Genomic DNA, 18,785 nt, shown 5'->3' on the forward strand with positions numbered 1-18,785 from the left:
CGTGGCGCAATTGGCTAGCGCGATGGGCTATTAACCGAAAGGTTGGAGGTTCGAGCCAACCCGGTGGTGGTGCGGCGCTTTTTTTTCTTTGCCCTGATAGCCTTGAAGATATGTTCTGTTGGTGGTGAGAAAAGAGCACGACTCTCTCCGTGGCGCAATTGGCTAGCGCGATCGGCTGTTAACCGAAAGGCTGGAGGTTCGAGCTCTCCCGGGAGTGGTGTGTTGCTTTTTTTTGCGCTGATAGCTTTGAATATATGTTCTGATGGTGGTGGGAGTGGAGCACGACTGTCTCCGTGGCGCAATCGGCTAGCGTGATCGGCTGTTAACCGAAAGGTTGGAGGTTCGAGCCCACTCGGTGGTGGTGCGGCGCTTTTTTTCCTTTGGGCTGATAGCTCTGAAGAAATGTTCTGACGGGGGGGAGAGTGGAGCACGACTGTCTCCGTGGCGCAATTGGCTGGCGCGATCGGCTGTTAACCGAAAGGTTGGAGGTTCGAGCCCACTCGGTGGTGGTGCGGCGCTTTTTTTTCTTTGGGCTGAGTGCTTTGAAGATATGTTGTGATGGTGGTGAGAGTGGAGCAGGACTGTCTCCGTGGCGCAATTGGCTAGCGAGATCGGCTGTTATCCGACAGGTTCGAGGTTCAAGCCCTCCCGGGAGTGGTGTGTTGCTTTTTTCTTTGCGCTGATAGCTTTGAAGATATGTTCTGATGGTGGTGGGAGTGGAGCACGACTGTCTCCGTGGCGCAATCGGCTAGCGCGTTCGGCTGTTAACCGAAAGGTTGGAGGTTCGAACCCTCCCGGGAGTGGTGTGTTGCTTTTTTTCTTTGCCCTTATAGCTTTGAAGAAATGTTCTGACGGGGGGGAGAGTGGAGCACGACTGTCTCCGTGGCGCAATTGGCTGGCGCGATCGGCTGTTAACCGAAAGGTTGGAGGTTCGAGCCCACTCGGTGGTGGTGCGGCGCTTTTTTTTCTTTGGGCTGAGTGCTTTGAAGATATGTTGTGATGGTGGTGAGAGTGGAGCAGGACTGTCTCCGTGGCGCAATTGGCTAGCGAGATCGGCTGTTAACCGACAGGTTCGAGGTTCAAGCCCTCCCGGGAGTGGTGTGTTGCTTTTTTCTTTGCGCTGATAGCTTTGAAGATATGTTCTGATGGTGGTGGGAGTGGAGCACGACTGTCTCCGTGGCGCAATCGGCTAGCGCGTTCGGCTGTTAACCGAAAGGTTGGAGGTTCGAACCCTCCCGGGAGTGGTGTGTTGCTTTTTTTCTTTGCCCTTATAGCTTTGAAGATATGTTCTGTTGGTGGTGAGAAAGGAGCATGACTCTCTCCGTGGCGCAATTGGCTAGCGCGATTGGCTGTTATCCGAAACGTTGGAGGTTCGAGCCCACCCGATGGTGGTGCGGCGCTTTTTTTCCTTTGGGCTGATAGCTCTGAAGAATTGTTCTGACGGTGGTGAGAGTGGAGCATGACTGTCTCCTTGGCGCAATTGGCTAGCGCGATCGGCTGTTAACCGAAAGGTTGGAGGTTCGAGCCCTACCGGGAGTGGTGTGTTGCTTTTTTCTTTGCGCTGATAGCTTTGAAGATATGTTCTGATGGTGGTGAGAGTGGAGCACGACTCTCTCCGTGGCGCAATTGGCTAGCGCGATGGGCTGTTAACTGAAAGGTTGGAGGTTCGAATCCACCTAGTAATGGTATGTTGCTTTTTTTTCTTTGGGCTGATAGCTTTAAAGATATGTTCTGATGGTGGTGGGAGTGGAGCAGGACTGTCTCTATGGCGCAATTGGCTAGCGCGATCGGCTGTTAACCGAAAGTTTGGAGGTTCCAGCCCACCTGGTGGTGGTGCGGCGATTTTTTTCTTTGGGCTGTTAGCTCTGAAGAAATGTTCTGACGGTGGTGAGAGTGGAGCACGACTGTCTCCGTGGCACAATTGGCTAGCGCGATTGGCTGTTAACCGAAAGGTTGGAGGTTCGAGCCCACCCGATGGTGGTGCGGCGCTTTTTTTCTTTTGGCTCATAGCTCTGAAGAAATGTTCTGACGGTGGTGAGAGTGGAGCACGACTGTCTCCTTGGCGCAATTGGCTAGCACGTTCGGCAGATAACCGAAAGGTTGGAGGTTCGAGCCCACTCGGTGGTGGTGCGGCGCTTTTTTTTCTTTGGGCTTATACCTTTGAAGATGTGTTCTGATGGTGGTGAGAGTGGAGCAGGACTGTCTCCGTGGCGCAATTGGCTAGCGAGATCGGCTGTTAACCGAAAGGTTCGAGGTTCAAGCCCTCTCGGTAGTGGTGTGTTGCTTTTTTCTTTGCGCTGATAGCTCTGAAGAAATGTTCTGTTGGTGGTGAGAGTGGAGCACGACTTTCTCCGTTGCGCAATCGGCTAGCGCGATCGGGTGTTAACCAAAAGGTGGGAGGTTCGAGCCCACCCGGTGGTGGTGCGGCGCTTTTTTTTCTTTGGGCTGATAGCTCTGGAGAATTGTTCTGACGGTGGTGAGAGTGGAGCACGACTGTCTCCTTGGCGCAATTGGCTAGCGAGATCGGCTGTTAACCTAAAGGTTGGAGGTTCGAGCCCTCCCGGGAGTGGTGTGTTGCTTTTTTCTTTGCGCTGATAGCTTTGAAGATATGTTCTGATGGTGGTGAGAGTGGAGCACGACTGTCTCCGTGGCGTAATTGGCTAGCGCAATGGGCTATTAACCGAAAGGTTGGACGCTCGAACCCACCCGGTGGTGGTGCGGCACTTTTTTTCCTTTGGGCTTATAGCTCTGAAGAAATGTTCTGACGGTGGTGAGAGTGGAGCACGACTGTCTCCGTGGCGCAATTGGCTAGCGCGATGGGCTATTAACCGAAAGGTTGGAGGTTCGAGCCCACCCGGTGGTGGTGCGGCGCTTTTTTTCTTTGCCCTGATAGCATTGAAGATATGTTCTGTTGGTGGTGAGAAAAGAGCACGACTCTCTGCGTGGCGCAATTGGCTAGCGCGATCGGCTGTTAACCGAAAGGCTGGAGGTTCGAGCTCTCCCGGGAGTGGTGTGTTGCTTTTTTTTTGCGCTGATAGCTTTGAATATATGTTCTGATGGTGGTGGGAGTGGAGCACGACTGTCTCCGTGGCGCAATCGGCTAGCGTGATCGGCTGTTAACCGAAAGGTTGGAGGTTCGAGCCCACTCGGTGGTGGTGCGGCGCTTTTTTTCCTTTGGGCTGATAGCTCTGAAGAAATGTTCTGACGGGGGGGAGAGTGGAGCACGACTGTCTCCGTGGCGCAATTGGCTGGCGCGATCGGCTGTTAACCGAAAGGTTGGAGGTTCGAGCCCACTCGGTGGTGGTGCGGCGCTTTTTTTTCTTTGGGCTGAGTGCTTTGAAGATATGTTGTGATGGTGGTGAGAGTGGAGCAGGACTGTCTCCGTGGCGCAATTGGCTAGCGAGATCGGCTGTTAACCGACAGGTTCGAGGTTCAAGCCCTCCCGGGAGTGGTGTGTTGCTTTTTTCTTTGCGCTGATAGCTTTGAAGATATGTTCTGATGGTGGTGGGAGTGGAGCACGACTGTCTCCGTGGCGCAATCGGCTAGCGCGTTCGGCTGTTAACCGAAAGGTTGGAGGTTCGAACCCTCCCGGGAGTGGTGTGTTGCTTTTTTTCTTTGCCCTTATAGCTTTGAAGATATGTTCTGATGGTGGTGAGAGTGGAGCACGACTGTCTCCGTGGCGTAATTGGCTAGCGCGATGGGCTGTTAACTGAAAGGTTGGAGGTTCGAGCCCACCCGATGGTGGTGCGGCTCTTTTTTTTCTTTGGGCTGATAGCTCTGAAGAAATGTTCTGACGATGGTGAGAGTGGAGCAGGACTGTCTCCGTGGCGCAATTGGCTAGCGCGATCGGCTGTTAACGGAAAGGTTGGAGGTTCGAGCTCTCCCGGGAGTGGTGTGTTGCTTTTTTTTGCGCTGATAGCTTTGAAGATATGTTCTGATGGTGGTGGAAGTGGAGCACGACTATCTCCGTGGCGCAATTGGCTAGCGCGACCGGCTGTTAACCGAATAGTTGAAGGTTCAAGCCCACCCGGTGGTGGTGCGGCGCTTCTTTTTCTTTGGGCTGATAGCTCTGAAGAAATGTTCTGACGGGGAGGAGGGTGGACCACGACTGTCTCCGTGGCGCAATTGGCTGGCGCGATCGGCTGTGAACCGAAAGGTTGGAGGTTCGAGCCCACTCGGTGGTGGTGCGGCGCTTTTTTTTCTTTGGGCTGATAGCCTTTAAGATATGTTCTGATGGTGGTGAGAGTGGAGCAGGTTGTCTCCGTGGCGTAATTGGCTAGCGCGATGGGCTGTTAACTGAAAGGTTGGAGGTTCGAGCCCACCCGATGGTGGTGCGGCTCTTTTTTTTCTTTGGGCTGATAGCTCTGAAGAAATGTTCTGACGATGATGAGAGTGGAGCAGGACTGTCTCCGTGGCGCAATTGGCTAGCGCGATTGGCTGTTAACCGAAAGGTTGGAGGTTCGAGCTCTCCCGGGAGTGGTGTGTTGCTTTTTTTTGCGCTGATAGCTTTGAAGATATGTTCTGATGGTGGTGGAAGTGGAGCACGACTATCTCCGTGGCGCAATTGGCTAGCGCGATCGGCTGTTAACCGAATAGTTGGAGGTTCAAGCCCACCCGGTGGTTGTGCGGCGCTTCTTTTTCTTTGGGCTGATAGCTCTGAAGAAATGTTCTGACGGGGAGGAGGGTGGACCACGACTGTCTCCGTGGCGCAATTGGCTGGCGCGATCGGCTGTTAACCGAAAGGTTGGAGGTTCGAGCCCACTCGGTGGTGGTGCGGCGCTTTTTTTTTTCTTTGGGCTGATAGCCTTTGGGATATGTTCTGATGTTGGTGAGAGTGGAGCAGGACTGTCTCCGTGGCGGAATTGGCTAGCGAGATCGGCTGTTAACCGAAAGGTTCGAGGTTCAAGCCCTCCCGGGAGTGGTGTGTTGCTTTTTTCTTTGCGCTGATAGCTTTGAAGATATGTTCTGTTGGTGGTGAGAGTGGAGCACGACTCTCTCCGTTGCACAATTGGCTAGCGCGATCGGGTGTTAACCAAAAGGTTGGAGGTTTGAGCCCACCCGGTGGTGGTGCGGCGCTTTTTTTCCTTTGGGCTGATAGCTCTGAAGAATTGTTCTGACGGTGGTGAGAGTGGAGCATGACTGTCTCCTTGGCGCAATTGGCTAGCGCGATCGGCTGTTAACCGAAAGGTTGGAGGTTCGAGCCCTACCGGGAGTGGTGTGTTGCTTTTTTCTTTGCGCTGATAGCTTTGAAGATATGTTCTGATGGTGGTGAGAGTGGAACACGACTCTCTCCGTGGCGCAATTGGCTAGCGCGATGGGCTGTTAATTGAAAGGTTGGAGGTTCGAGTCCACCCAGTAATGGTATGTTGCTTTTTTTTTCTTTGGGCTGATAGCTTTAAAGATATGTTCTGATGGTGGTGAGAGTGGAGCAGGACTGTCTCCATGGCGCAATTGGCTAGCGCGATCGGCTGTTAACCGAAAGTTTGGAGGTTCCAGCCCACCTGGTGGTGGTGCGGCGCTTTTTTTTCTTTGGGCTGTTAGCTCTGAAGAAATGTTCTGACGGTGGTGAGAGTGGAGCACGACTGTCTCCGTGGCGCAATTGGCTAGCGAGATCGGCTGTTAACCGAAAGGTTCGAGGTTCAAGCCCTCTCGGTAGTGGTGTGTTGCTTTTTTCTTTGCGCTGATAGCTCTGAAGAAATGTTCTGTTGGTGGTGAGAGTGGAGCACGACTTTCTCCGTTGCGCAATCGGCTAGCGCGATCGGGTGTTAACCAAAAGGTGGGAGGTTCGAGCCCACCCGGTGGTGGTGCGGCGCTTTTTTTTCTTTGGGCTGATAGCTCTGGAGAATTGTTCTGACGGTGGTGAGAGTGGAGCACGACTGTCTCCTTGGCGCAATTGGCTAGCGAGATCGGCTGTTAACCTAAAGGTTTGAGGTTCGAGCCCTCCCGGGAGTGGTGTGTTGCTTTTTTCTTTGCGCTGATAGCTTTGAAGATATGTTCTGATGGTGGTGAGAGTGGAGCACGACTGTCTCCGTGGCGTAATTGGCTAGCGCAATGGGCTATTAACCGAAAGGTTGGACGCTCGAACCCACCCGGTGGTGGTGCGGCACTTTTTTTCCTTTGGGCTTATAGCTCTGAAGAAATGTTCTGACGGTGGTGAGAGTGGAGCACGACTGTCTCCGTGGCGCAATTGGCTAGCGCGATGGGCTATTAACCGAAAGGTTGGAGGTTCGAGCGCACCCGGTGGTGGTGCGGCGCTTTTTTTTCTTTGCCCTGATAGCATTGAAGATATGTTCTGTTGGTGGTGAGAAAAGAGCACGACTCTCTGCGTGGCGCAATTGGCTAGCGCGATCGGCTGTTAACCGAAAGGCTGGAGGCTCGAGCTCTCCCGGGAGTGGTGTGTTGCTTTTTTTTGCGCTGATAGCTTTGAATATATGTTCTGATGGTGGTGGGAGTGGAGCACGACTGTCTCCGTGGCGCAATCGGCTAGCGTGATCGGCTGTTAACCGAAAGGTTGGAGGTTCGAGCCCACTCGGTGGTGGTGCGGCGCTTTTTTTCCTTTGGGCTGATAGCTCTGAAGAAATGTTCTGACGGGGGGGAGAGTGGAGCACGACTGTCTCTGTGGCGCAATTGGCTGGCGCGATCGGCTGTTAACCGAAAGGTTGGAGGTTCGAGCCCACTCGGTGGTGGTGCGGCGCTTTTTTTTCTTTGGGCTGAGTGCTTTGAAGATATGTTGTGATGGTGGTGAGAGTGGAGCAGGACTGTCTCCGTGGCGCAATTGGCTAGCGAGATCGGCTGTTAACCGACAGGTTCGAGGTTCAAGCCCTCCCGGGAGTGGTGTGTTGCTTTTTTCTTTGCGCTGATAGCTTTGAAGATATGTTCTGATGGTGGTGGGAGTGGAGCACGACTGTCTCCGTGGCGCAATCGGCTAGCGCGTTCGGCTGTTAACCGAAAGGTTGGAGGTTCGAACCCTCCCGGGAGTGGTGTGTTGCTTTTTTTCTTTGCCCTTATAGCTTTGAAGATATGTTCTGATGGTGGTGAGAGTGGAGCACGACTGTCTCCGTGGCGTAATTGGCTAGCGCGATGGGCTGTTAACTGAAAGGTTGGAGGTTCGAGCCCACCCGATGGTGGTGCGGCTCTTTTTTTTCTTTGGGCTGATAGCTCTGAAGAAATGTTCTGACGATGGTGAGAGTGGAGCAGGACTGTCTCCGTGGCGCAATTGGCTAGCGCGATCGGCTGTTAACGGAAAGGTTGGAGGTTCGAGCTCTCCCGGGAGTGGTGTGTTGCTTTTTTTTGCGCTGATAGCTTTGAAGATATGTTCTGATGGTGGTGGAAGTGGAGCACGACTATCTCCGTGGCGCAATTGGCTAGCGCGACCGGCTGTTAACCGAATAGTTGAAGGTTCAAGCCCACCCGGTGGTGGTGCGGCGCTTCTTTTTCTTTGGGCTGATAGCTCTGAAGAAATGTTCTGACGGGGAGGAGGGTGGACCACGACTGTCTCCGTGGCGCAATTGGCTGGCGCGATCGGCTGTGAACCGAAAGGTTGGAGGTTCGAGCCCACTCGGTGGTGGTGCGGCGCTTTTTTTTCTTTGGGCTGATAGCCTTTAAGATATGTTCTGATGGTGGTGAGAGTGGAGCAGGTTGTCTCCGTGGCGTAATTGGCTAGCGCGATGGGCTGTTAACTGAAAGGTTGGAGGTTCGAGCCCACCCGATGGTGGTGCGGCTCTTTTTTTTCTTTGGGCTGATAGCTCTGAAGAAATGTTCTGACGATGATGAGAGTGGAGCAGGACTGTCTCCGTGGCGCAATTGGCTGGCGCGATCGGCTGTTAACCGAAAGGTTGGAGGTTCGAGCCCACTCGGTGGTGGTGCGGCGCTTTTTTTTTCTTTGGGCTGATAGCCTTTGGGATATGTTCTGATGTTGGTGAGAGTGGAGCAGGACTGTCTCCGTGGCGGAATTGGCTAGCGAGATCGGCTGTTAACCGAAAGGTTCGAGGTTCAAGCCCTCCCGGGAGTGGTGTGTTGCTTTTTCTTTGCGCTGATAGCTTTGAAGATATGTTCTGTTGGTGGTGAGAGTGGAGCACGACTCTCTCCGTTGCACAATTGGCTAGCGCGATCGGGTGTTAACCAAAAGGTTGGAGGTTTGAGCCCACCCGGTGGTGGTGCAGCGCTTTTTTTCCTTTGGGCTGATAGCTCTGAAGAATTGTTCTGACGGTGGTGAGAGTGGAGCATGACTGTCTCCTTGGCGCAATTGGCTAGCGCGATCGGCTGTTAACCGAAAGGTTGGAGGTTCGAGCCCTACCGGGAGTGGTGTGTTGCTTTTTTTTTGCGCTGATAGCTTTGAAGATATGTTCTGATGGTGGTGAGAGTGGAGCACGACTCTCTCCGTGGCGCAATTGGCTAGCGCGATGGGCTGTTAACTGAAAGGTTGGAGGTTCGAGTCCACCCAGTAATGGTATGTTGCTTTTTTTTTCTTTGGGCTGATAGCTTTAAAGATATGTTCTGATGGTGGTGAGAGTGGAGCAGGACTGTCTCCATGGCGCAATTGGCTAGCGCGATCGGCTGTTAACCAAAAGTTTGGAGGTTCTAGCCCACCTGGTGGTGGTGCGGCGCTTTTTTTTCTTTGGGCTGTTAGCTCTGAAGAAATGTTCTGACGGTGGTGAGAGTGGAGCACGACTGTCTCCGTGGCGCAATTGGCTAGCGAGATCGGCTGTTAACCGAAAGGTTCGAGGTTCAAGCCCTCTCGGTAGTGGTGTGTTGCTTTTTTCTTTGCGCTGATAGCTCTGAAGAAATGTTCTGTTGGTGGTGAGAGTGGAGCACGACTTTCTCCGTTGCGCAATCGGCTAGCGCGATCGGGTGTTAACCAAAAGGTTGGAGGTTCGAGCCCACCCGGTGGTGGTGCGGCGCTTTTTTTTCTTTGGGCTGATAGCTCTGGAGAATTGTTCTGACGGTGGTGAGAGTGGAGCACGACTGTCTCCTTGGCGCAATTGGCTAGCGCGATCGGCTGTTAACCTAAAGGTTGGAGGTTCGAGCCCTCCCGGGAGTGGTGTGTTGCTTTTTTCTTTGCGCTGATAGCTTTGAAGATATGTTCTGATGGTGGTGAGAGTGGAGCACGACTGTCTCCGTGGCGTAATTGGCTAGCGCAATGGGCTATTAACCGAAAGGTTGGACGCTTGAACCCACCCGGTGGTGGTGCGGCACTTTTTTTCCTTTGGGCTTATAGCTCTGAAGAAATGTTCTGACGGTGGTGAGAGTGGAGCACGACTGTCTCCGTGGCGCAATTGGCTAGCGCGATGGGCTATCAACCGAAAGGTTGGAGGTTCGAGCCAACCCGGTGGTGGTGCGGCGCTTTTTTTTCATTGCCCTGATAGCATTGAAGATATGTTCTGTTGGTGGTGAGAAAAGAGCACGACTCTCTCCGTGGCGCAATTGGCTAGCGCGATCGGCTGTTAACTGAAAGGCTGGAGGTTCGAGCTCTCCCGGGAGTGGTGTGTTGCTTTTTTTTGCGCTGATAGCTTTGAATATATGTTCTGATGGTGGTGGGAGTGGAGCACGACTGTCTCCGTGGCGCAATCGGCTAGCGTGATCGGCTGTTAACCGAAAGGTTGGAGGTTCGAGCCCACTCGGTGGTGGTGCGGCGCTTTTTTTCCTTTGGGCTGATAGCTCTGAAGAAATGTTCTGACGGGGGGGAGAGTGGAGCACGACTGTCTCCGTGGCGCAATTGGCTGGCGCGATCGGCTGTTAACCGAAAGGTTGGAGGTTCGAGCCCACTCGGTGGTGGTGCGGCGCTTTTTTTTCTTTGGGCTGAGTGCTTTGAAGATATGTTGTGATGGTGGTGAGAGTGGAGCAGGACTGTCTCCGTGGCGCAATTGGCTAGCGAGATCGGCTGTTATCCGACAGGTTCGAGGTTCAAGCCCTCCCGGGAGTGGTGTGTTGCTTTTTTCTTTGCGCTGATAGCTTTGAAGATATGTTCTGATGGTGGTGGGAGTGGAGCACGACTGTCTCCGTGGCGCAATCGGCTAGCGCGTTCGGCTGTTAACCGAAAGGTTGGAGGTTCGAACCCTCCCGGGAGTGGTGTGTTGCTTTTTTTCTTTGCCCTTATAGCTTTGAAGATATGTTCTGATGGTGGTGAGAGTGGAGCACGACTGTCTCCGTGGCGTAATTGGCTAGCGCGATGGGCTGTTAACTGAAAGGTTGGAGGTTCGAGCCCACCCGATGGTGGTGCGGCGCTTTTTTTTCTTTGGGCTGATAGCTCTGAAGAAATGTTCTGACGATGGTGAGAGTGGAGCAGGACTGTCTCCGTGGCGCAATTGGCTAGCGCGATTGGCTGTTAACCGAAACGTTGGATGTTCGAGCCCACCCGATGGTGGTGCGGCGCTTTTTTTTCTTTGGGCTGATAGCTCTGAAGAAATGTTCTGACGGTGGTGAGAGTGGAGCCGGACTGTCTCCGATGCGGAAGTGGCTAGCGCGATCGGCTGTTAACCGAAATGTTGGAGGTTCGAGCCCTCCCGGGAGTGGTGTGTTGCTTTTTTCTTTGCGCTGATAGCTTTGGAGATATGTTCTGTTGGTGGTGAGAAAGGAGCATGACTCTCTCTGTGGCGCAATTGGCTAGCGCGATCGGCTGTTAACCAAAAGGTTGGAGGTTCGAGCCCACCCGGTGGTGGTGCGGCGCTTTTTTTCTTTGGGCTGATAGCTCTGAAGATATGTTCTGGTGGTGGTGAGAGTGGAGCGGGACTGTCTCCGTTACGCGATTCTCTAGCGCGATCGGCTGTTAACCGAAAGGTTGGAGGTTCGAGCCCACCCGGTGGTGGTGCGGCGCTTTTTTTTCTTTCGTCTAATAGCTTTGAATATATGTTCTGATGGTGGTGAGAGTGGAGCAGGACTGTCTCCGTGGCGCAATTTGCTAGCGCAATCGGCTGTTAACAGAAAAGTTGGAGGTTCGAGCCCTCTCGGGAGTGGTGTGTTGCTTTTTCTTTGCGCTTATAGCTTTTGTTCTGATGGTGGTGAGAGTGGAGCATGACTGTCTCCGCGGCGCAATTGGCTAGCGCGATCGGCTGTTAACCGAAAGGTTCGAGGTTCAAGCCCTCCCGGGAGTGGTGTGTTCTTTTTTCTTTGCGCTGATAGCTTTGAAGATATGTTCTGTTGGTGGTGAGAAAGGAGCACGACTCTCTCCGTGGCGCAATTGGCTAGCGCGATCGGCTGTTAACGAAAAGGTTGGAGGTTCGAGCCCACCCGGTGGTGGTGCGGCGCTTTTTTTCTTTGGGCTGATAGCTCTGAAGAAATGTTCTGACGGTAGTGAGAGTGGAGCAGGACTGTCTCCGTGGCGCAATTGGCTAGCGCGATGGGCTGTTAACCGAAAGGTTGGAGGTTCGAGCCCACCCGAAGGTGGTGCGGCGCTTCTTTTTCTTTGGGCTGATAGCTCTGGAGAAATGTTCTCACGGTGGTGAGAGTGGAGCATGACTGTCTCCTTGGCGCAATTGGCTAGCGCGAGCGGCTGTCAACCGAAAGGTTGGAGGTTCGAGCCCTCCCGGGAGTGGTGTGTTGCTTTTTTCTTTGTGCTGATAGCTTTGAAGATATGTTCTGATGGTGGTGAGAGTCTAGCACGACTGTCTCCGTGGAGTAATTGGCTAGCGCGATGGGCTATTAACCGAAATGTTGGACGCTCGAGCCCACCCGGTGGTGGTGCGGCGCTTTTTTTCCTTTGGGCTGATAGCTCTGAAGAAATGTTCTGACGGTGGTGAGAGTGGAGCATGACTGTCTCCGTGGCGCAATTGGCTAGCGTGATCGGCTGTTAACTGAAAGGTTGGAGGTTCGAGCCCTCCCGGGAGTGGTGTGTTGCTTTTTTTCTTTGGGCTGATAGCTTTGAAGATATGTTCTGATGGTGGTGAGAGTGGAGCAGGGCTGTCTCTGTGGCGCACTCGGCTAGCGCGATCGGCTGGTAACCGAAAAGTTGGAGGTTCGAGCCCACGCGGTGGTGGTGCGGTGCTTTTTTTTCTTTGGGCTGATAGCTTTGAAGATATTTGTGATGGTGGTGAGAGTGGAGCACGACTGTCTCCGGGGCACAGTTGGCTAGCACGATGGGCTGTTAACTGAAAGGTTGGAGGTTCGAGCCCTCCCAGGTGTGGTGTGTTGCTTTTTTTTGTTTGGACTGATAGCTTTGAAGATATGTTTTGATGGTGGTGAGAGTGGAGCACGACTGTCTCCGTGGAGTAATTGGCTAGCGCGATGGGCTATTAACCGAAATGTTGGACGCTCGAGCCCACCCGGTGGTGGTGCGGCGCTTTTTTTCCTTTGGGCTGATAGCTCTGAAGAAATGTTCTGACGGTGGTGAGAGTGGAGCATGACTGTCTCCATGGCGCAATTGGCTAGTGCGATCGGCTGTTAACCGGAAGGTTGGAGGTTCGAGCCCACCCGGTGGTGGTGCGGCGCTTTTTTTTCTTTGGGCTGATAGCTCTGAAGAAATGTTCTGACGGTGGTTAGAGTGGAGCACGACTGTCTCCGTGGCGCAATTGGCTAGCGCGATTGGCTGTTAACCGAAACGTTGGAGGTTCGAGCCCACCCGATGGTGGTGCGGCGCTTTTTTTTCTTTGGGCTGATAGCTCTGAAGAGACGTTTAGACGGTGGTGAGAGTGCAGCAGGACTGTCTCCGTGGCGCAATTGGCTAGCGCGATCGGCTGTTAACCGAAAGGTTGGAGGTTCGAGCTCTCCCGGGAGTGGTGTGTTGCTTTTTTCTTTGCGCTGATAGCTTTGAAGATATGTTCTGATGGTGGTGGGAGTGGAGCACGACTGTCTCTGTGGCGCAATCGGCTAGCGCGATCGGCTGTTAACCAAAAGGTTGGAGGTTCGAGCCCTCCCGGGAGTGGTGTGTTGCTTTTTTTTCTTTGCGCTTATAGCTTTGAAGATATGTTCTGATGGTGGTGAGAGTGGAGCACGACTATCTCCGTGGCGTAATTGGCTAGCGCGATGGGGTGTTAACCGAAAGGTTGGAGGTTCGAGCCCACCCGGTGGTGGTGCGGCGCTTTTTTTTTCTTTGGGCTGATAGCTCTGAAGAAATGTTCTGACGGTGGTGAGAGTGGAGCATGACTGTCTCCGTGGCGCAATTGGCTAGCGCGATGGGCTGTTAACCGAAAGGTTGGAGGTTCGAGCCCACCCGATGGTGGTGCGGCGCTTTTTTTTCTTTTGGGCTGATAGCTTTGAAGAAATGTTCTGACGGTGGTGAGAGTGGAGCAGGACTGTCTCCGTGGCGCAATTGGCTAGCGCGATCGGCTGTTAACCGAAAGGCTGGAGGTTCGAGCTCTCCCGGGAGTGGTGTGTTGCTTTTTTTGCGCTGATAGCTTTGAAGATATGTTCTGATGGTGGTGAAAGTGGAGCACGACTGTCTCCGTGGCGTAATTGGCTAGCGCGATGGGCTATTAACCGAAAGGTTGGACGCTCGAGCCCACCCGGTGGTGGTGCGGCACTTTTTTTCCTTTGGGCTGATAGCTCTGAAGAAATGTTCTGACGGTGGTGAGAGTGGAGCATGACTGTCTCCGTGGCGCAATTGGCTAGCGCGATCGGCTGTTAAGCGAAAGGTTGGAGGTTCGAGCCCTCCCGGGAGTGGTGTGTTGCTTTTTTCTTTGCGCTGATAGCTTTGAAGATATGTTCTGATGGTGGTGAGAGTGGAGCACGACGTTCTCCGTGGCGTAATTGGCTAGCGCGATGGGCTATTAACCGAAAGGTTGGACGCTCGAGCCCACCCGGTGGTGGTGCGGCGCTTTTTTTCCTTTGGGCTGATAGCTCTGAAGAAATGTTCTGACGGTGGTGAGAGTGGAGCATGACTGTCTCCGTGGCACAATTGGCTAGCGTGATCGGCTGTTAACTGAAAGGTTGGAGGTTCGAGCCTTCCCGGGAGTGCTGTGTTGCTTTTTTTTCTTTGGGCTGATAGCTTTGAAGATATGTTCTGATGGTGGTGAGAGTGGAGCAGGACTGTATCCGTGGCGCAATCGGCTAGCGCGATCGGCTGGTTACCGAAAGGTTGGAGGTTCGAGCCCACCCGGTGGTGGTGCGGCGCTTTTTTTTCTTTAGGCTCATAGCTCTGAAGAAATGTTCTGACGGTGGTGAGAGTGGAGCACGACTGTCTCCGTGGCGCAATTGGCTAGCGTGATTGGCTGTTAACCGAAACGTTGGAGGTTCGAGCCCACCCGATGGTGGTGCGGCGCTTTTTTTTCTTTGGGCTGATAGCTCTGAAGAAATGTTCTGACGGTGGTGAGAGTGGAGCCGGACTGTCTCCGTTACGCGATTCTCTAGCGCGATCGGCTGTTAACCGAAAGGTTGGAGGTTCGAGCCCACCCGGTGGTGGTGCGGCGCTTTTTTTTCTTTCGTCTGATAGCTTTGAATATATGTTCTGATGGTGGTGAGAGTGGAGCAGGACTGTCTCCGTGGCGTAATTGGCTAGCGCGATCGGCTGTTAACAGAAAAGTTGGAGGTTCGAGCCCTCTCGGGAGTGGTGTGTTGCTTTTTTCTTTGCACCTATAGCTTTTGTTCTGATGGTGGTGAGAGTGGAGCATGACTGTCTCCGCGGCGCAATTGGCTAGCGCGATCGGCTGTTAACCGAAAGGTTCGAGGTTCGAGCCCTCCCGGGAGTGGTGTGTTGCTTTTTTCTTTGCGCTGATAGCTTTGGAGATATGTTCTGTTGGTGGTGAGAAAGGAGCATGACTCTCTCTGTGGCGCAATTGGCTAGCGCGATCGGCTGTTAACCAAAATGTTGGAGGTTCGAGCCCACCCGGTGGTGGTGCGGCGCTTTTTTTCTTTGGGCTGATAGCTCTGAAGATATGTTCTGGTGGTGGTGAGAGTGGAGCGGGACTGTCTCCGTTACGCGATTCTCTAGCGCGATCGGCTGTTAACCGAAAGGTTGGAGGTTCGAGCCCACCCGGTGGTGGTGCGGCGCTTTTTTTTCTTTCGTCTAATAGCTTTGAATATATGTTCTGATGGTGGTGAGAGTGGAGCAGGACTGTCTCCGTGGCGCAATTTGCTAGCGCGATCGGCTGTTAGGAGAAAAGTTGGAGGTTCGAGCCCTCTCGGGAGTGGTGTGTTGCTTTTTCTTTGCGCTTATAGCTTTTGTTCTGATGGTGGTGAGAGTGGAGCATGACTGTCTCCGCGGCGCAATTGGCTCGCGCGATCGGCTGTTAACCGAAAGGTTCGAGGTTCAAGCCCTCCCGGGAGTGGTGTGTTCTTTTTTCTTTGCGCTGATAGCTTTGAAGATATGTTCTGTTGGTGGTGAGAAAGGAGCACGACTCTCTCCGTGGCGCAATTGGCTAGCGCGATCGGCTGTTAACGAAAAGGTTGGAGGTTCGAGCCCACCCGGTGGTGGTGCGGCGCTTTTTTCCTTTGGGCTGATAGCTCTGAAGAAATGTTCTGACGGTAGTGAGAGTGGAGCAGGACTGTCTCCGTGGCGCAATTGGCTAGCGCGATGGGCTGTTAACCGAAAGGTTGGAGGTTCGAGCCCACCCGAAGGTGGTGCGGCGCTTCTTTTTCTTTGGGCTGATAGCTCTGGAGAAATGTTCTCACGGTGGTGAGAGTGGAGCATGACTGTCTCCTTGGCGCAATTGGCTAGCGCGAGCGGCTGTTAACCGAAAGGTTGGAGGTTCGAGCCCTCCCGGGAGTGGTGTGTTGCTTTTTTCTTTGTGCTGATAGCTTTGAAGATATGTTCTGATGGTGGTGAGAGTGGAGCACGACTGTCTCCGTGGAGTAATTGGCTAGCGCGATGGGCTATTAACCGAAATGTTGGACGCTCGAGCCCACCCGGTGGTGGTGCGGCGCTTTTTTTCCTTTGGGCTGATAGCTCTGAAGAAATGTTCTGACGGTGGTGAGAGTGGAGCATGACTGTCTCCGTGGCGCAATTGGCTAGCGTGATCGGCTGTTAACTGAAAGGTTGGAGGTTCGAGCCCTCCCGGGAGTGGTGTGTTGCTTTTTTTCTTTGGGCTGATAGCTTTGAAGATATGTTCTGATGGTGGTGAGAGTGGAGCAGGGCTGTCTCTGTGGCGCACTCGGCTAGCGCGATCGGCTGGTAACCGAAAAGTTGGAGGTTCGAGCCCACGCGGTGGTGGTGCGGTGCTTTTTTTCTTTGGGCTGATAGCTTTGAAGATATTTGTGATGGTGGTGAGAGTGGAGCACGACTGTCTCCGTGGCACAGTTGGCTAGCGCGATGGGCTGTTAACTGAAAGGTTGGAGGTTCGAGCCCTCCCAGGTGTGGTGTGTTGCTTTTTTTTGTTTGGGCTGATAGCTTTGAAGATATGTTTTGATGGTGGTGAGAGTGGAGCACGACTGTCTCCGTGGAGTAATTGGCTAGCGCGATGGGCTATTAACCGAAATGTTGGACGCTCGAGCCCACCCGGTGGTGGTGCGGCGCTTTTTTTCCTTTGGGCTGATAGCTCTGAAGAAATGTTCTGACGGTGGTGAGAGTGGAGCATGACTGTCTCCATGGCGCAATTGGCTAGTGCGATCGGCTGTTAACCGGAAGGTTGGAGGTTCGAGCCCACCCGGTGGTGGTGCGGCGCTTTTTTTTCTTTGGGCTGATAGCTCTGAAGAAATGTTCTGACGGTGGTTAGAGTGGAGCACGACTGTCTCCGTGGCGCAATTGGCTAGCGCGATTGGCTCTTAACCGAAACGTTGGAGGTTCGAGCCCACCCGATGGTGGTGCGGCGCTTTTTTTCTTTGGGCTGATAGCTCTGAAGAGACGTTTAGACGGTGGTGAGAGTGCAGCAGGACTGTCTCCGTGGCGCAATTGGCTAGCGCGATCGGCTGTTAACCGAAAGGTTGGAGGTTCGAGCTCTCCCGGGAGTGGTGTGTTGCTTTTTTCTTTGCGCTGATAGCTTTGAAGATATGTTCTGATGGTGGTGGGAGTGGAGCACGACTGTCTCTGTGGCGCAATCGGCTAGCGCGATCGGCTGTTAACCAAAAGGTTGGAGGTTCGAGCCCTCCCGGGAGTGGTGTGTTGCTTTTTTTTCTTTGCGCTTATAGCTTTGAAGATATGTTCTGATGGTGGTGAGAGTGGAGCACGACTATCTCCGTGGCGTAATTGGCTAGCGCGATGGGGTGTTAACCGAAAGGTTGGAGGTTCGAGCCCACCCGGTGGTGGTGCGGCGCTTTTTTTTTTCTTTGGGCTGATAGCTCTGAAGAAATGTTCTGACGTTGGTGAGAGTGGAGCATGACTGTCTCCGTGGCGCAATTGGCTAGCGCGATGGGCTGTTAACCGAAAGGTTGGAGGTTCGAGCCCACCCGATGGTGGTGCGGCGCTTTTTTTTCTTTGGGCTGATAGCTTTGAAGAAATGTTCTGACGGTGGTGAGAGTGGAGCAGGACTGTCTCCGTGGCGCAATTGGCTAGCGCGATCGGCTGTTAACCGAAAGGCTGGAGGTTCGAGCTCTCCCGGGAGTGGTGTGTTGCTTTTTTTGCGCTGATAGCTTTGAAGATATGTTCTGATGGTGGTGAAAGTGGAGCACGACTGTCTCCGTGGCGTAATTGGCTAGCGCGATGGGCTATTAACCGAAAGGTTGGACGCTCGAGCCCACCCGGTGGTGGTGCGGCAATTTTTTTCCCTTGGGCTGATAGCTCTGAAGAAATGTTCTGACGGTGGTGAGAGTGGAGCATGACTGTCTCCGTGGCGCAATTGGCTAGCGCGATCGGCTGTTAAGCGAAAGGTTGGAGGTTCGAGCCCTCCCGGGAGTGGTGTGTTGCTTTTTTCTTTGCGCTGATAGCTTTGAAGATATGTTCTGATGGTGGTGAGAGTGGAGCACGACGTTCTCCGTGGCGTAATTGGCTAGCGCGATGGGCTATTAACCGAAAGGTTGGACGCTCGAGCCCACCCGGTGGTGGTGCGGCGCTTTTTTTCCTTTGGGCTGATAGCTCTGAAGAAATGTTCTGACGGTGGGGAGAGTGGAGCATGACTGTCTCCGTGGCACAATTGGCTAGCGTGATCGGCTGTTAACTGAAAGGTTGGAGGTTCGAGCCTTCCCGGGAGTGCTGTGTTGCTTTTTTTTCTTTGGGCTGATAGCTTTGAAGATATGTTCTGATGGTGGTGAGAGTGGAGCAGGACTGTATCCGTGGCGCAATCGGCGAGCGCGATCGGCTGGTTACCGAAAGGTTGGAGGTTCGAGCCCACCCGGTGGTGGTGCGGCGCTTTTTTTTCTTTAGGCTCATAGCTCTGAAGAAATGTTCTGACGGTGGTGAGAGTGGAGCACGACTGTCTCCGTGGCGCAATTGGCTAGCGTGATTGGCTGTTAACCGAAACGTTGGAGGTTCGAGCCCACCCGATGGTGGTGCGGCGCTTTTTTTTCTTTGGGCTGATAGCTCTGAAGAAATGTTCTGACGGTGGTGAGAGTGGAGCCGGACTGTCTCCGTTACGCGATTCTCTAGCGCGATCGGCTGTTAACCGAAAGGTTGGAGGTTCGAGCCCACCCGGTGGTGGTGCGGCGCTTTTTTTTCTTTCGTCTGATAGCTTTGAATATATGTTCTGATGGTGGTGAGAGTGGAGCAGGACTGTCTCCGTGGCGTAATTGGCTAGCGCGATCGGCTGTTAACAGAAAAGTTGGAGGTTCGAGCCCTCTCGGGAGTGGTGTGTTGCTTTTTTCTTTGCACTTATAGCTTTTGTTCTGATGGTGGTGAGAGTGGAGCATGACTGTCTCCGCGGCGCAATTGGCTAGCCCGATCGGCTGTTAACCGAAAGGTTCGAGGTTCAAGCCCTCCCGGGAGTGGTGTGTTCTTTTTTCTTTGCGCTGATAGCTTTGGAGATATGTTCTGCTGTTGGTGGTGAGAA

The 18,785-nt window shown here is 53.4% G+C and overlaps 5 non-coding genes across 5 annotated transcripts; all 5 read left to right on the top strand.

Moving 5' to 3' along the window:
- Positions 1-726: 726 nt before the first annotated feature.
- TRNAN-GUU (transfer RNA asparagine (anticodon GUU)) lies at positions 727-803 on the top strand. Its single transcript has one exon. It is a non-coding gene; the product is annotated as a tRNA-Asn (tRNA).
- Positions 804-1,167: 364 nt separating this feature from the next.
- Positions 1,168-1,244, top strand: TRNAN-GUU (transfer RNA asparagine (anticodon GUU)). Its single transcript has one exon. It is a non-coding gene; the product is annotated as a tRNA-Asn (tRNA).
- A 2,276-nt stretch (positions 1,245-3,520) lies between these two features.
- TRNAN-GUU (transfer RNA asparagine (anticodon GUU)) lies at positions 3,521-3,597 on the top strand. Its single transcript has one exon. It is a non-coding gene; the product is annotated as a tRNA-Asn (tRNA).
- Positions 3,598-6,903: 3,306 nt separating this feature from the next.
- TRNAN-GUU (transfer RNA asparagine (anticodon GUU)) lies at positions 6,904-6,980 on the top strand. The gene has a single exon. It is a non-coding gene; the product is annotated as a tRNA-Asn (tRNA).
- Positions 6,981-9,991: 3,011 nt separating this feature from the next.
- Positions 9,992-10,068, top strand: TRNAN-GUU (transfer RNA asparagine (anticodon GUU)). The gene has a single exon. It is a non-coding gene; the product is annotated as a tRNA-Asn (tRNA).
- Positions 10,069-18,785: the final 8,717 nt, after the last annotated feature.

The sequence above is a fragment of the Rhipicephalus microplus genome, unplaced genomic scaffold (genome assembly GCF_043290135.1).
Source record: "Rhipicephalus microplus isolate Deutch F79 unplaced genomic scaffold, USDA_Rmic scaffold_44, whole genome shotgun sequence".
NCBI lineage: Eukaryota > Metazoa > Arthropoda > Arachnida > Ixodida > Ixodidae > Rhipicephalus > Rhipicephalus microplus.